The following is a 15,731-nucleotide window of genomic DNA, read 5'->3' on the forward strand; positions in this document are numbered from 1 at the left end:
CAAGGTAGATCCGGCACCTAACTCCCTCACCCTCAAGCCAGTCGCTCACTTAAGTTTTCTTTCTTTCTTTTTTTCCCTATTCATTATACTGTAGTCATTCACAGCAAGCGCTGCCTGGCAACCCTTATCGCTAAGCCTCCGCCTTTCTGACTCAATGGCCCAATGATTATGATGAGGGCATGGGCTGCGCCTCACCCCGCTGAGAGACTCCGGTCAAGGTGGACTCATCTCCTATCTTACTGTACTTAGTAACAGAGCTCGCAGGGTGAACAAGACGTTAGCTGCCTTTTTACGCCCTTCACAACCGCCAACCTCCCCCTCGACTCCCGCTCACACCCACCATCCCTCCCCAAAGAACCGGGAGGAAAGAACGCCGCGCATTGAGATTTTAAATGGAGGAGGCCGGGGCGGGCCCGTGACGTCTCCTCCCCCCCATTGGCCTATCGGCGCGATGACGTCACGGCCCGAGAATTGGCTGCAGGGGAGGGGGGACGGAGGAGCTCCTTGGGGAGCCAGCAGAGGAAGGAGGAGGGAGCAAGACCGAGGTGGCGGGAGGGGGGGGAACTGGGGCGGAAGCTCCCCGGGCATGGCGTGGCGGCAGCAGCAGCAGCAGCACGGGAGCGAGGAGAGAGCTCAGCGGCTGAAGCGGCGGTAACCGAAGTAGGACGCCTTAGAGCTCGCGGAGACAGGTACGAATGCCTGCCTGCCTGCCTGCCTTGTCCGCTTGGTGGGTAGAGCCGGCGGTAGGAGGGGAGCCGAGGCGCCAGGTGTGCCCGCTCTTTCTGAGGGCGAGGGGGGCGTGGGTGCAGAAGGAGCCCCGGCGGAGAACCCGCTTGCCTGAGGTGCCTGTGGAGCGGGAGGGGAAGGGCAGCCTGGGGTCTGCGAGGTGGGTCTTTGCCGCTCCCTTTGTGGCGGCGTCGGCGGCTTGCCCGGTTCCCCTCTGCAGGGGGATTTTGCGGGAAGGGAGTGCCTGGCCAGGAAAGGAAGAAAAGAAAGAGAGAGATGCGGCGGGGGGGGGGGAGGAGAGAGAGAGATTCTTTCATCCGTTTAGTCTTGGTTCGCTCAAAGACCCTGTTGGAGACTGAAACCCTTTGAAACACTTTTCCCTCGGCGTAAGGATGAAGCCCTAGGAGTTAATTATTTTTAAGAAAGAAATAGAGGGGCGGGTCCTCCATAAATAAGAATTAAGAGCAAGCAAGACCCGGACCCTTCTTCCGCAGAATCGCAAGGCGGCTGATCCGAAAGCCCCTTCCTAGCTTTACAGCCCAGCCAGCGCGGAGGTTCGTTTGTTAAGTCTGGAAACCGGCGCGCCTTCTCTTTCTCTTAGGGCGAGTACATCTGCAACCCATTGATGGCGCTCCCCCTTCCTCTCCCTCCCTCCCTGTAATATGAATGCATTATGTTCCGGGGGGCGGCGGGGGAGAGCGGGGACGGAGAGCCTGGGAAAGAAAGGATCGGCTTCGAATCGCGATTTGGTTTTAATCACCCTAATTGGACAAAACGGGGAGGTGTGGGCCGGCTCTCTTTATGGAGGGGAGTGTATGGTAGTCGGTGTCTCTACTTGTGTCGGTGAGTCAGTGGGTGTCCTTTTTTTTTCTCTCTGAAAGAGCCTTTTCCATTGTCTGGGAGAAAAGCGAGCGTGTCTCTTTAAAATCCCGTGAATGAATGTCACGGCTTGGAGATGATGAATGTTGCGGTTCGGACGGTGTGCGTTGCGGGAAGAGAATGAGCGCCTCGGTGGGAAAGTTAGAGGAAGTAGTGGATGAAACAAAAAATCCCTCGATGTGCTTAGGTATAAATGAACTAGGAGGAAGAGAGAAGAGCTTTCAGATCCCGGGAACTACCGAACACAAGAGAACCGTCGACAAGCTCTCTCTTGCCGCTCCCCTGCCACGCTGGGGGGGGGGGGATCCGCGTGGGAAACTTCTTCCCAGCGGGAGATCAGGAAGATCTGCTCGCAAGCACTCTTGCAGTTTTGAAGTGCCCCTTTCTAGATGGTGTGGTCCTGGAGGAGGAGGTTGGTTGTAGGGATGCAGACTGTCTTGGAAAAGGAGGGATTTGGGGAAAAGACAGGTCGTCCTCAGTCTTAAGGAGTTGCAGGGGAGGAAAGGTTCGAAACCCTCCCTGCTTTGCTTTTCCTGCTCCAATGGCAAGAGGCCTCAGAGATTAGACTTCTGCACCGGCCTGGGAAGTTGAAGGCTGATTACAGAAAGGGAAACAGGCAGTATGTTTATCAAGTTCGGGCTGGGTTGGGGAGTCTGGTATACTAAGCAATTCCTTATCTCAGCCGCAGCTGCAATGTTTCCTTACCTACTTAAATGTTTTCAGCTTTATGGGATTCTCCATCTTTACCTGCAGTATTCCTTTTTGCTTTTGGGGGAGGGGAATCAGACCTTCAGCCCCCCTGGAGTTGTTTAGAGGGTTCAGGACAGAGAGAGTTGCTGCCTCTTTTTCAGCTTGACTTGCTGAAATTCAGCTTGACAAAAGTGTTCTGAAGCAAATCCTGGACAAAGGCAGCTGCTAGAGTTACACTCCTGTTTCCTCTGCCTTGCTTAAATTTCAAGCTGCTCTGCCAAGTCCTGTGTGTACAAGCAACTCTGTTCAGCAGCCGTTTAGATCCACACCTGCGAAATACATGGATAAACCAAGCTTATGAAGAGTAGTTCTAACTTTTTTTTTCCCAAGTAGACTCCATGGAGGTTATCTTTGCCCTTACATAGTAAGCCTTTGTGCAAGACTGGTGAGCTTAACTCTGTGATCTATGTTGGAGCAGAGATGCTTCTTTCAGTGCTCGGGGCACGATGTTGGCAAATGTTTCAGCTATAGCAGCTCCCCCTCCCAGATGTTATAAATTATTTAGCTGGGTTTCTTCAAAACACACAGACACGTACAGTACATATAAGCACACACAGCCTTTTGTGCTTGTGGGTAGAGGCTCAATGAATGGTTTAAACATTGTTGGCTCTTTTTGCTCCCACTTCCCAATCAAGAGTTGCAGAGATGTCTTATTTTTCCTGAGCTCTCTGATTTTGACCCAAATAATTGAGGGGGTTGGAGGACAGATGAGCATAGTTTGGAGTTTTCCACCATGCATGGCATACTACAGACCCTAAAGCCAAAAGACCAACTTAGGTTTCTCAATGGATGCATGTTTACTAAGAAGTAAATTCCACCAAATTAAGGGGAAGTGCTCCCTAGAAAATGTGGATAGGATAGCTGTCTTAATGGCAGTTCTGGCTTGGAGGGCCATAAATTCTGCCTTCCATCTGCTGAGGTGTCAGGTACACAACTAAGCATGACTACAGTATCAACTTTCAAATGCTGAACATCCACCCAAGTTGTAATATCTTGTGGACTAACAGCAGCCTCTCCTCCTGCTTGGAATTCATCATTCCAGTAGCTGTCTCAAGTAGCTCAGAGTGGACATTTCTCTCCAAATGTGGAGGCAGCAAGAGAAACAGGTCCTTCAACTTTATAATGTATGCTTATGAGGTACCTGGTTCTTAGCAGTGCTTAGTGCAGTACAAATGCCTGGAGGCAAGTTCCAAGCCAGAGAACATGGCCTCTGGTGTCTCTGTGTTAATTAGCAAATGGTTTTTGAACTCTTAAATCTGTGGGTGGACCATTCAATAGATTGTGATAAATGGCAGTGTCTTGATTGACAAGCAACTTGGCAGATTGCCACTTCCATTAAGGAAAGATAGTGGCATTCCTACAACAAAAATCCAAAAGTCCAAGGATGCTCTGTGAAAAATGCAGAGACCCAGGTGGCCAGTCTTGGCTGTGGCCATCATGCTTCAGCAGAGACCCTAAATTTCAGTCTGTAAAATAAAGCCCTGATATATCACTTCAAGCCCTTTACACAGCCGAGTGGTATTTCTTCATCATGACCATCATCACAATAGCTTCCCTTCCTGATGGTCCTTATAGCATTAGTTGCTGTTAGGGACTGTGCAGGTAGAGAGGAGAACAGAAGATTTCAGCAGATACAGTATTAGGGTTTGGAGGAAAGAGGTTTTTTAAATTTATTTTTTTCAAAACTGCTTGGTCTTTATAAGCAGTGGTTGTGGGTTTTGTTCCCCTTCTTTGGTAAAAAGGACAATGTTATTTTAAACAGAAATGGTAAATGAATTCACTAGTCCAGGCTGTTTTCTGCACTCAATCCCAGAAGCAATTTGCTTAAAAGAACAAACCTGTGTACTGTACAATCCTTATATTCATGGGAAGGCCATGCTACTATTATTATTACTGTACTAGTATTAGTTTTATTATTTGTTTTAGTTTTGTTTTATATGCCGCATTTCTCCCAACAAGGGACCCACTGGTGTTGTGGATCTTCTGATTATTATTTCTGATTATTATTAAACATTACCCACTATTGATGCCTACAGACCATGCAGTTGGAATGTCTGGCTTTTGTTAGGTTACTGAGAATCTGGGAGTTGCATTCAGTCTGGAACACACCAGAGTAGAAGCAATGTGGAAGTATAAAGAATAGAGATGATTTTTGCTACTGGCTTTATGGTGGTCCCGTGACTGTTTTTTGTGCTTTTTGTTAATATGGCCTACAGTAGTATAGCATTGTAGGAATGATGAGTTCTTCCCCAGCTCCTCTGCAAAGGTATCTGTCCGGCTGCATTCTTCTTCTGGAAGAGAGTGGTATAAGACCACCTGACTCTGCAGCTGACAACATGAGGAGTGTGCCCTGCAGAGCCAGTCCCCAAACCTGGCTAGGGGTGCCTTCTGAGAGCTGTAGTCTGACATAAGACTTTGTACCTAAGCCTCGCCCTAACGTAACATGATCAGAGGTGGAAGTCTTCAGCCTTTGCTTCCTTTGAAACAAGGTAATAATTTGCCTGACTGGGCTGACTGATGTGTCTGCTGACAGAGCATGATCTTTCTGGACCTGAAAGAGTGACCTGAAAGGGCTTCACTAGTTGTTAGTCAGTGGTCAGTTCTGAATGTCTGAAACTAGAGTCCCACAGAGGAGTGAGTAGTGTCCAGGTTTAACTTCTAAGGGGCATAGGTTGCCTTAGTTCATTCAGCTCTGCAATTCTGAGAAGTGCTGTTGTTGTGTTTTTCCTGACTGGTTTGGTCACAGGTTGTTGTGCCCAGGGGGATGGTCACTTAAAACGGGTTGGCTTCTGCTGACACAATGGGGCTTCTGCTGAGCCCTGCATTCCAGATCTCATTGTGTGGCCTGATTGTTCAGAGCCCAAAGAGTGGTAAACAGTCCTCTGAGCTCCTATCTGCCAGCAGATGATTGTTTTACCTGGCTTTGAAAAGCTCAACTGTGGTTCCTTATTGACCACCTAAGGGTCTGTCACTGTGTTCTAGCACAAAAACAAAGTTTCTGCAGAGGAAAGTTCCCATCCTCTCTGTTTCTGTGTGCTCAGAGAGATAGTAGGCTGAGTACTGGGATGCAAAATTTGCTTGGCTCGTATAGCATACAGGCACATGCCTTTTTTCAGAAGTAGAACAGGAGTGGGCAACAAAGAGTTTGGAAAGTTGCTTTTCAAGACTACTAATTGCTGATTAGACTAATTTCAAACACAACTTGCCATTTAGTTACATGACCTGTTGGTTATTGTATTCCTTTATTGAAGAGAAACCAGCAGTCATGTGGCATCTATAACTACAGTGGACCCTTGACTTACAGACGGCTTGACTTACAGACTTTTTGAGTTACAGACTTCTCTGGCCGCAAAATTTAGGTTTGACTTGCAGACTGAGATTTGACTTACAGACCAGAAAAAAACCAAAATGGAACAAAAACAGCCTGTTACGGGATTAATCGGTTTTCAATGCACTGTAGGTCAATGGAGACTTGACTTACAGACTTTTTGACTTGAGAAAAGCCTTCCAATATGGATTAAGTTCTCAAGTCAAGACCCCACTGTAGTATTTTATCTTTCCGAAGCTTTCATATGTCCAGGCACATTTCTTCAGTTGAACAGAGTGACTGTGTCCAGGAATTTGTACGCACTGTATTCCTCCAAAGAAGTATGCTTGGGTACATGGAAGATTCTGAGAAATAAAAACAAGATGCTACATCTGGTTTCTCTTTTGCTATGATAGAGTAACATGGCTTCCTAACAGATTACATTTATATAAAAGGTGAGCATTGTTCTTTTATATTTTTAACTCACAGACAGACACCTTCTGGAGTGTCAAATACAACCTTTCACCCTTTTAATGGGATGCTGTAAAGGTAAAGGTTCCCCTTGACAATTTTGTCCAGTTGTGTCCAACTCTAGGCGGCGGTGCTCATCTCCGTTTCCAACCCACAGAGCCAGCGTTTGTCCACGGACAATCCTCCATAGTCACGTGGCCAACAAGACTAGACACAGAATGCTGTTTTACCTTCCCACTGAAGTGGTACCTATTTATCTACTCACATTTTTGCATTTTGCATGCTTTCGAACTGCTAGGTTGGCGGGAGCTGGGACAAACGATGGGGGCTCACTCAGTTGCGTGGATTCGATCGTACGACTGCTGGTCTTCTGACCTTGCAGCACAGAGGCTTCAGTGGTTTAACCCGCAGCACCACCACATCTCTTAATGGGATGCTGTAACTATTATTAAAAGTGGATGATAATGATAACACACCAGTAGTGCCATAAGAGAAAGTTAACACATCAGAAGGACATATCACTAATGTTAAAAACTAAGATCATTATTGTCATCAGTCACAAAAGTAATGATTGTCCAAGAGCACTGAGTAATATCAATGACTTTTAGTGTGTTACCTCCAATCTCAGGGACAAGGCGGTGTCGCCCATATGTTCTGGAATACAGCTAATGATCCCTGTCTGCTGGATATGCTGTGGTCTATTGAGATTGTAACTTAAATATCTGTAGGCAGATTCCAACACCTGTTATGGACTACATGTAGAGCTCTGAATAAATCTGACACTTAGGTCAAAATATGGTTAGGATTCAGCAACATCTTACAATAATGGATCCTTCCCACAGGACAACTGACCTTGTAGTTTTACTTGCTTCATCATAAGCTGAATTTTAAAACTTGATTCTTGATTAACTGATAGAATTTGGCAAGCTTTATGGACTATGAACACTGCTGTCTAGATACATTCCAGTTCCTTTCTGTGTCAGCTTTATTTTCTTTTTTCAAAGATAATTTTGCCCCATCTTTCTTTGCCTGGTTTTTAAGTTATACATTTGTTTGATCTGCTGACCCATTAATGGCTTTGACCTTCGTTGGAGTTTGGCTGATGGGTTGGGATTTAGAGTGGATCACAATAGTAATATCACTGTTATAATAAGTGGGTTCCTAGATGCATGTTTGAAGTACAGTGGACCCTCGACTTACAGACGGCTCGACTTACAGACTTTTCGAGTTACAGACTTCTCTGGCTGCAAAATTTAGATTCGACTTGCAGCCAGAGAATCGACTTACAGACCAGAAAAAAACCAAAATGGAAAAAAATAGAATAAAAACCACTGGTTATGGGATTAATCAGTTTTCAGTGCATTGTAGGTCAATGGAGATTCGACTTACAGACTTTTCGACTTGCAGCCACCATTCCAATACGGATTAATTCCTTACGTAGAGGGTCTACTGTATAGAGTGAAGGTAGGTCTGTGGTCTGGAAAAGTGGAGTACTGCCCTAATTGGTTAGTCTGAATTCTTGGTTTACTTAGCTTCTCAGCTACTAGCTATTTTGGGAAAAGGAAGCAGTCTGGGAAAGAACACAAAACGTAAAGCTGTAGCAAGACTGTGGGAAGAGCAATCTATCCAGTCTGGCTTCTAACACTCCAGTAGAGATTTTATGTACAGATGTTATAACACCTCCTTTGTTTAATGTAGTGCTGCTGATGTCATATATCAAGTCTTTTTCTTTAGTTTCTGCTGGGGATGCCTTGTTAGAAGAAAAACTTCAGGCAACTGAAATGACACCTTCTGGAAATATGCCAGAACTGATAAGTCTTGAGCTTATTTTTTTCTGGAGGTGTTTTGGCATTTGTTACTGTATCAGGAGAAAAAAGTAAATGTTAATGGCAGCCTTTCCTTGTGGGTTTCAAATGAATTTAAAAATCATTTATCTTTTAACAAATGGAAATTAATTCTCTTCCTTCAGGAAGGCACCCCAGTTTCGTATATAAAGCCAATCAAAAACAAAACAAAAAACAACGCATGCTACTTATACACTGCCCCATAGCACTTAAAGTACTCTCTGGGTGATTTACAGTTTAATTATGCAGGCTACACAACACACCCCTCCCTAGTGAACTGAGTAGCCAGTTTACTGACTTTAGAAGGATGGAAAACTGAGTGAACCTCAAGCCAGCTACCTGAGATTAAACCCAGGTTGTGAACAGAGTTTTGGCTGCAGTACTGCAGTTTAACCACTGTGCCATGAACCTCCTTAACATATCTTGTTCTTGCTAATTGGGTAATTTTACGTTTAGCTACTGGCCACCTTCACCTGCTCTGATGCAAGGGGGCAATTTCTTCTGATCAATAAACTGAAACATTTTCTGGCCACCTTCACCTGTTCTGATGCAAGGGGGCAATTTCTTCTGATCAATAAACTGAAACATTTGCTCACATACCTTGTCTCTGTGGTATTCTAGCTACCAGTGACTTTCTGGATATGTTGCTGCCCTGCCCACAATAGCTGGCCAGCCAAAGAAATTTGGGTGTGACTATATTGCTGCAGTTTGATTTGCAGCCTTTGTTACATTTGAAATCAAAGTCAGTGCTCACACACTGCAGATTGATCCAAGCCTTAACAGTTCATACTGGATCCCATGGGATCTGCATTCCAGCCCACAGGCCTCTCTTCTTTCCTTCCTCTGGTCCTGCCTCTGCCGATCTGATGGAGAATTGATGGAGGCATTAATATGGGAAATAATAATGATGGCCCAGCAATAAGATGATGGAGTGATATAGTGCTAATCTTATATATGTAAGAACTATTTAAAACAAATCCAGAGGACACTCGGAGTAGAGAAAAGAATATGGGGCCATGTTCCTCCAGTCCTGAGCACATGCCCTAACTGCCTACATCATCAAAACAGTACCTAAATACATGCCCCTATAGAACATATCACAACCATATGGGGGAAAGTATGTTTGAATTCTTCTGGCTTGTAAAAGTAAGACCACCACCCCATTGGCAGAGGGGGGAAAGTCCATTTGGGAGCATAAAGGGCTGGAACAATTCAAATCAGCCTTAGCATCATGTGGTCAGTTAAAAATACTTTGAATTCACCCAGTTTATAAACTGAAACAATCCCATGGTATTTGACCATATAGTAACTTGTACCTTCCTTTCACACCTTTTGGTTTCTTCTGGCATACATGCCTCTCTGACTGAAGGTTGGAATAGAGATCTGGCTGGTTAGGGCCTGGTGAATTAGGCTCAAAAATTCAATGTTGTGAATCCTGGAAGTCTTGCAACTCTTCTCACTAGTATGAATTTTGAGATATAGAGTAGATAATACTGGCGTTGAACTGCAGGGTAAACAGAAAAGTTTGGGAGTTATAGAACTGTAACAGAGTCTGTACTTTAAAAAAAGTATTTCAAATAAGTCTTTCACTCAGAGCTAGGTAGCATTGATAATGTTGTGACTGGCTAAAAATGGCCTATACCGTACTTAAATTGAGAGGCCTCATGTAATGTTAATGAAGGATGTTCTGGAGATAGTCGTATATAAAACCAAGTTGATAAAGAGGACTTTGTTTGCTTACCCCCTCCCTTCACTTGTTTTTTTTCCCCCAAGGAAATTCTTAGCTTCTTTGGAAGGCTTGGGAAGCAAATATTCAACTTGTGCTCCAGTAATTCTGATCAAAGCCTAGCTTTTATGATATTTTCCTCTTACAAAGTGTTGCCTCGTGATGCCAAATGCACCACAGGCCCTCCAGTGTGGCAAATCCAGAACAGTGCTTGTTCATGGTGAATAATGTCTAGCCTGAAAGAGAGTCAGCTTTTCCCTGGGATTCCATGCCCGGGCATCAAGGAATAGATGTGCTGTGAACAGAGTAGCACAGAAGTGCTTATTATTGAAAAGGAAAATGCTTTGCTTCTTCCTGGGACAGCTTTGTATACAGCAGTGACATTCCAGGCTTGTGGAGCTGAGCAGGGCCACCATCGCTGCCTAGCCCAAGACTGGACAGACCACATGACTGAGAGAAATTACTAATGCCTCCTTGTGGGAAGAACACCCTCTTGCTTAAAGAAGGCAGTGATATAAGACCTTTATAAAAGAAATCTTTTCTTGACTCAACTGATTGAGAAAGCTATGGACCAGACTGAGATATTCCATTTTGGGCAAAGTGTGGTCCAGAGGTTAGCTGACTTACAGCTTCATATGTATGTAGATGATACTGATTATCTTGGGGTTTCAGTTGGGGCATAGGACTGAGATGGCTTTGGTTGCCTTGGGAATGTAGAAAGGGGTACAAGGTATGTCTCCTGGACCTCTGAATGGCTTTCAGTATCATTAGCCATGTTGTCTTTCTGGACCATCTGGTAGGGTTCAGTGCTGAGGGAAATGTACTGCTGTGGTTCTCATTCTTCCTGCCAGATGCTAAACATTTTGATGGGTGAAGGTGAACAAGGTGAAACTAAATCCAGAGAGGGAAGTAGGTTAGTGGAAGATATAGGTTAAAAATTGGCATTCAAGCTATTCCTGTGGGGATCAACACACCCCATCCCCAAAAGGTCTGAGTACTAACCTGGGAGTGTCTCTGGATCCGTGAATGGTAGCAGTGGTATAAAATGTGTTTCCCGCCTATGTTTAGTGCTTCAGCTTCAGTACATTCTGATTTGGTTTGATATGGAAATAGCTGCTGATGTCATGGTCACTGGTAGGACTGTTGAAGTATACTTTATGTGGGAGTTTCCCTTAAAAACCATACGAAAACTTCCATTGGTGCAAACTGCATCAGCTAGGCTACTGATCTGTGCACAATATTGTGACCGTATAACCTCAGTATTGATAGACACTGAGTGCCTATTGTTTTCCAGGCTGAATTCAAGGTGTTGGTTCAGTGCTTTAAAGTAGAGGTGGGAACGAATGGGCAGTTCATGCTAGTTTTGGCCATCAGCCCGAAAGGTTTTCTGCATTTCCGAGCCCCGCCTTCTCAGGACACATTCAGCACTTCATGCCCATCTCTATTTTAAAGCTTTGAACGGCTTAGCACCTCTTTATTTCAAGGAGTTCCTCTCTTGGCAGGAACCAGAGTAGTCAGTTGACTAGATGGGCGGGGTACAAATGCAATAAACAAACAACCCTTTTCAGTTATTAAGAGCAACGGGAGAGGCTCATTATAATTTTGATTTCTAAATTGTTATTTTATTTTTAGATTTAATGTACTATTATGTTTTTATTTTACTGTTTTTTGGTTCTTTAGTTATCTATATACTGCCTTAGTAGAAGGATGGTATAGAATTAATGTAAATGAATAAAAGGTAAGGTAAACAACAAGTTCTGGCAGGCTTCATGCAATGAGAATTTCAGTGATGTTGTTTCAGGTGCTTGCTGTGTAGGATGAATAGGCAACAGTGGCCTTCCAGAACTGTTTGGTCTACATGTCCCATCTGCTCTGTAGCCAGTGGTGAGGATTACTGGAGTTGTATTTCAAACATACCTGGAGGGCCACAGTTGCCCATCTCTTTTATAGAAAAAAGTTAATGTTGTAATCCCAGTTCTCTGATACTTGGTGGTTTAACTTGGGAATGGGTAGCCTCCATATTCCAAGATTACACATGCACATTCTCTTCCTAATATTTTTATTTTAAAAAGGCTTTTTAAATTGATAATTTGTCCACATGGCCTCTATTGGCCATTTACATATATACAGTCTTGTGAAAAGGAAAGTACATCCTCTTTGAATTCTATGGTTTTTTGTTTCAGGACATAATAAAAATCATCTGGTTCTCAGCAGGTTTGAAAATTAGGTAAAATCAACCTCAGATGAACAACAACACATGACACATTACGCCATGTCATGATTTATTTAACAAAACTAAAGCCAAAATAGAGAAGCCATGTGTGAAAAAACTAAGTACACCATTACTGCTTCCATAGGAATTAAGAGGCTAAGTAGCAGCCAGGTCCTGCTAAACAAATGCTGTTGTGAAATTCATTGATCATCAGCAAGTGTGACCACCTCTATAAAAGCTGACGTTTTAGCAGTTTGCTGGTCTGGAGCAGTCAAGTGTGTGTTAACACGATGCCAGATCAGCACTGATCGTAGAGAAGCAATTGTTTATTTTATTTATTTACAAGATTTTTTACCAGTGGTCTCTGAGCGGGGTACAACAATGTTAAAACTTAAAAAAAAATAAAACCATTAAAATAGGCAACATTATAATATCCTATGTTAAAAACAGTCATTAAAACATTAATATTAATAAATCCTCCTGCTCATATGGCCAGCTAAAGAATACTATTTAATTAAAATGCTGGCTAAACAACAATTGTTGCTGCCCATTAATCTGGGGAAGCTTATATGGCCATTTCCAAACAATTTAAAGTCTATCATTCTACAGTGAGGAAAATTATTCACAAGTGGAAAACATTCAAGACAGTTGCCAATCTTCCCAGGAGTGGATATCCAAGCAAATTCACTCCAAGGTCAGACCATGCAATGCTCAAAAAAAGTGCAGAACTCCCAAGAGTTACATCTTGGACTCTACAGGCCTCAGCATGCTAAATGTTAAAATTTCATGACAGTACAATTAGAAAAAGACTGAACAAGTATGGATTGTTTGGAAGGGTTGCCAGGAGAAAATCTCTTCTCTCTAAAAAGAACATGGCAGCATGGCTTAGGTTTGCTAAGTTGCACCTGGACAAACCACAAGAATTCTGGAACAATGTTCTTTGGACAGACAAGACCAAAGAGGAGATGTTTGGCCATAATGCACAGCACATTAGGTGAAAAGCAAATGCAGCATATGAGCACAAACACGTCATACCAACTGCCAAGCATAGTGTTGGAGGGGAGGTGATGATTTGGGCTTCTTTTGTAGCCACACAACGTGGGCACCTTGTAGTCATTGAATCAACCATTAATTCCTCTATATACCAAAGTATTCTAGAGTCAAATCTGTCTGACAGCTAAATCTTGACCATAATTGGGTCATGCAACAGGACAGTGACCCCAAGTATACCAGCAAATCTACAACAGAATGGATGAAAAAGAAAATCAAGATGTTGCACTGGCCCAGTCAAAGTCCAGATCTCATGAAGTGGGACCTTATGAGAGCTGTGCATAAATGCCTGCAAACCTCAGTGAACTGAAGCAGCATAATAACGAAGAATGGGCCAAAATTCTTCCACAATGATGTGAGAGGCTGATAAAGTCATACAGAAAACAATTATTTCAGGTTATTTCTGCTAAATGTGGTTTTACAAGCTCCTGAATCATAAGGTGTACTTAGTTTTTCATATATGGTTCTCCATTTTGGCTTTGTTTTTTTATAAAAATGGATTATGACACAATGTAAATATGTTATGTGTTGTTGTTTATCTGAGGTTGTATTTACCTAATTTTCAGACCTGCTGCCAGATGATTTTTTTTAAATGTCTTGATAAATAAAATCATAGACTTCAAAGTGAGTGTACTTTCTTTTTCTCATGACTATATATATATTTGGGAGCAGGAGAGCTTTGACTCCAAAACATGGCAAAGTTGCCTCCTAACCCCTAGAGCAGAGGAATAAAACTCAATTTCTTCTTGGGCCACATTGGCATTATGGTTGCCCTCAAAGGGCCGGTTGCACCTGTAAGACACTATAAACATATCTGCTCTTTATCATATTACTGTAAATATAATCCTCCTAATTCAATTATCGCTTTCTGCGCTGCTTGGAATGCTGGGATTAGAAGTCCCACTGGGCTGATTCCCAGCATCCTTGTGGAGCATTATGGATGACCGAGTAAACACCTGCGTATCATCTAATACCCTCCTCATTTTGCTGGCTGCAGATTTACTCCACTTATAAGTACTGTATACATAATCAACTAAAAGTCAGATAATTGACATTTCTTTACAATCTGGATTAGTTCTGCTTTAAGCAATTTCTGGCAGTCCTTTGGAGCAGGAGTCCCCAGCCCGGTACCGGTCCATAGCCTTCATAGGACTGGGCCACAGAAACAGATCTCCCACCCACATGCACACATGGTGGGTGTGGCACACTTGCACATGGGTGGGTGAGCGGGCGTGTTCATGTGTGGGTATGGTGTGCTCGCGGGTGGTTGTGGTGCGCTCACCTGTGCATGTGTGTGAATGCGCCATGCCCACCCGCAAGCACAGGGGGTACCCTCCTCCCGCACCCACCCACCCCAACCAGTCTGCGGTTCTGAAAAGGTTGGGGACCACTGCTTTGGAGAACTTCCTCCTAATTTCTGAATGTGGGGGCAGGCTGGCCAATGTGGTGCCTGTAGGTCTCCACCAGTCCCAGTAAATATTTCAAAACAGGGACCCCTTTTACCCTGTCAGAAGATGGTAGACCTAAAAAGCCTCCCCAGGTGGAACCACATAATCTTTCAGGTACAGCACATTCTCTGTGTGCGGAAGGCTATAGGTTTTGTCCCAAGCATCTTCAGGTGGGGCTCTGAGTGTCTTCTGCCTGAAACCCTGGAGAGTCACTGCTGGGAACTGTTGACAGTATTTAGCTTCAGTATAAAACCGCTTCTTGTGTTCCTGTCGCACAAATGTTTGGGGGACATCTGACCTTGAAACTGACCACCATCTGCCTATTGAAAATTTCTCAAACATCTTGACGTTCAATGGAGCATTTCTTGGCAGATTATTCAGAGATGCCTTATTAAAGCTTCAGTCTCCCTTGAGCTTTATCCAAGTAGCAGCATGATTGTCACAGGATCTTGTCTTAGCTCTTGCTGAATTGCAGATGAAGACAAGAGGCACCATTCTTTCCTTTCTATCCAACCCTCTCCTCCCCCTCCCCCCAAATTAAACAAAGGGGAGACTTTTCTCTACTTATTTTACTTTAGTAATTAGACTCGGCAGTGTAGATAGGTCCAGGTATTTCTCATTTATTAAGTTAACTCTAAGTAAGTAGAATAAATGTTATAATATCTGGGGCTTTTTAGATTTCAAGCAAAGGGCAAATAAGCGGGGTATAATACAGATCTGGTGGACGTGGTGGCGCTGTGGGCTAAACCGCAGAAGCCTGTGCTGCAGGGTCAGAAGACCAAGCAGTTGTAAGATCGAATCTACGTGATGAAGTGAGCGCCCGTCACTTTTCCCAGCTCCCGCCAACCTAGCGGTTCGAAAGCATGCAAATGCAAGTAGATTAATAGGGACCACCTCGGTGGGGAGGTGACAGCGTTCCGTGTCTAAGTCGCACTGGCCATGTGACCACGGAAGATTGTCTTCGGACAAAACGCTGGCTCTATGGCTTGGAAACGGGGATGAGCACCGCCCCCTAGAGTTGAACACGACTGGACAAAAATTGTCAAGGGGAAACTTTACCTTTAATACAGATCTATAAAAGTATATTTGGACTCGAAGAACTGTTTCGATACTAGAATCCCCATGTAGGGAATCATCCAATGAAACTGAACAGTGAAAGATTCACTACAGTGAAAATGAAGCACATTTTTAATGCAATATCGTAGTCAAACTATGGAATTTACTGTTGCAAGGTGTGGTGATGGCCACCAGTGCAGAAGAATTAGACATTCATGGAGGATAATGCTCTCTCAGTCATGATGACTACGTATTATCTGTA

At 43.8% G+C, this 15,731-nt stretch overlaps 1 protein-coding gene across 3 annotated transcripts in view; it reads left to right on the top strand.

The window, feature by feature from the left end:
• Positions 1-541: 541 nt before the first annotated feature.
• CDC42EP4 (CDC42 effector protein 4) overlaps positions 542-15,731 on the top strand; it is a 32,558-nt gene continuing 17,368 nt past the window's right edge. The window contains exon 1 of one of the 3 annotated variants that reach the window (XM_020806741.3): positions 542-689. The gene's annotated coding sequence lies outside the window, so the exon portion shown is untranslated. The other 2 variants (XM_072990760.2, XM_078384321.1) reach the window with 2 other exon arrangements.

Source organism: Pogona vitticeps, chromosome 2 (genome assembly GCF_051106095.1).
Source record: "Pogona vitticeps strain Pit_001003342236 chromosome 2, PviZW2.1, whole genome shotgun sequence".
Classification (NCBI taxonomy): Eukaryota; Metazoa; Chordata; class Lepidosauria; order Squamata; family Agamidae; genus Pogona; species Pogona vitticeps.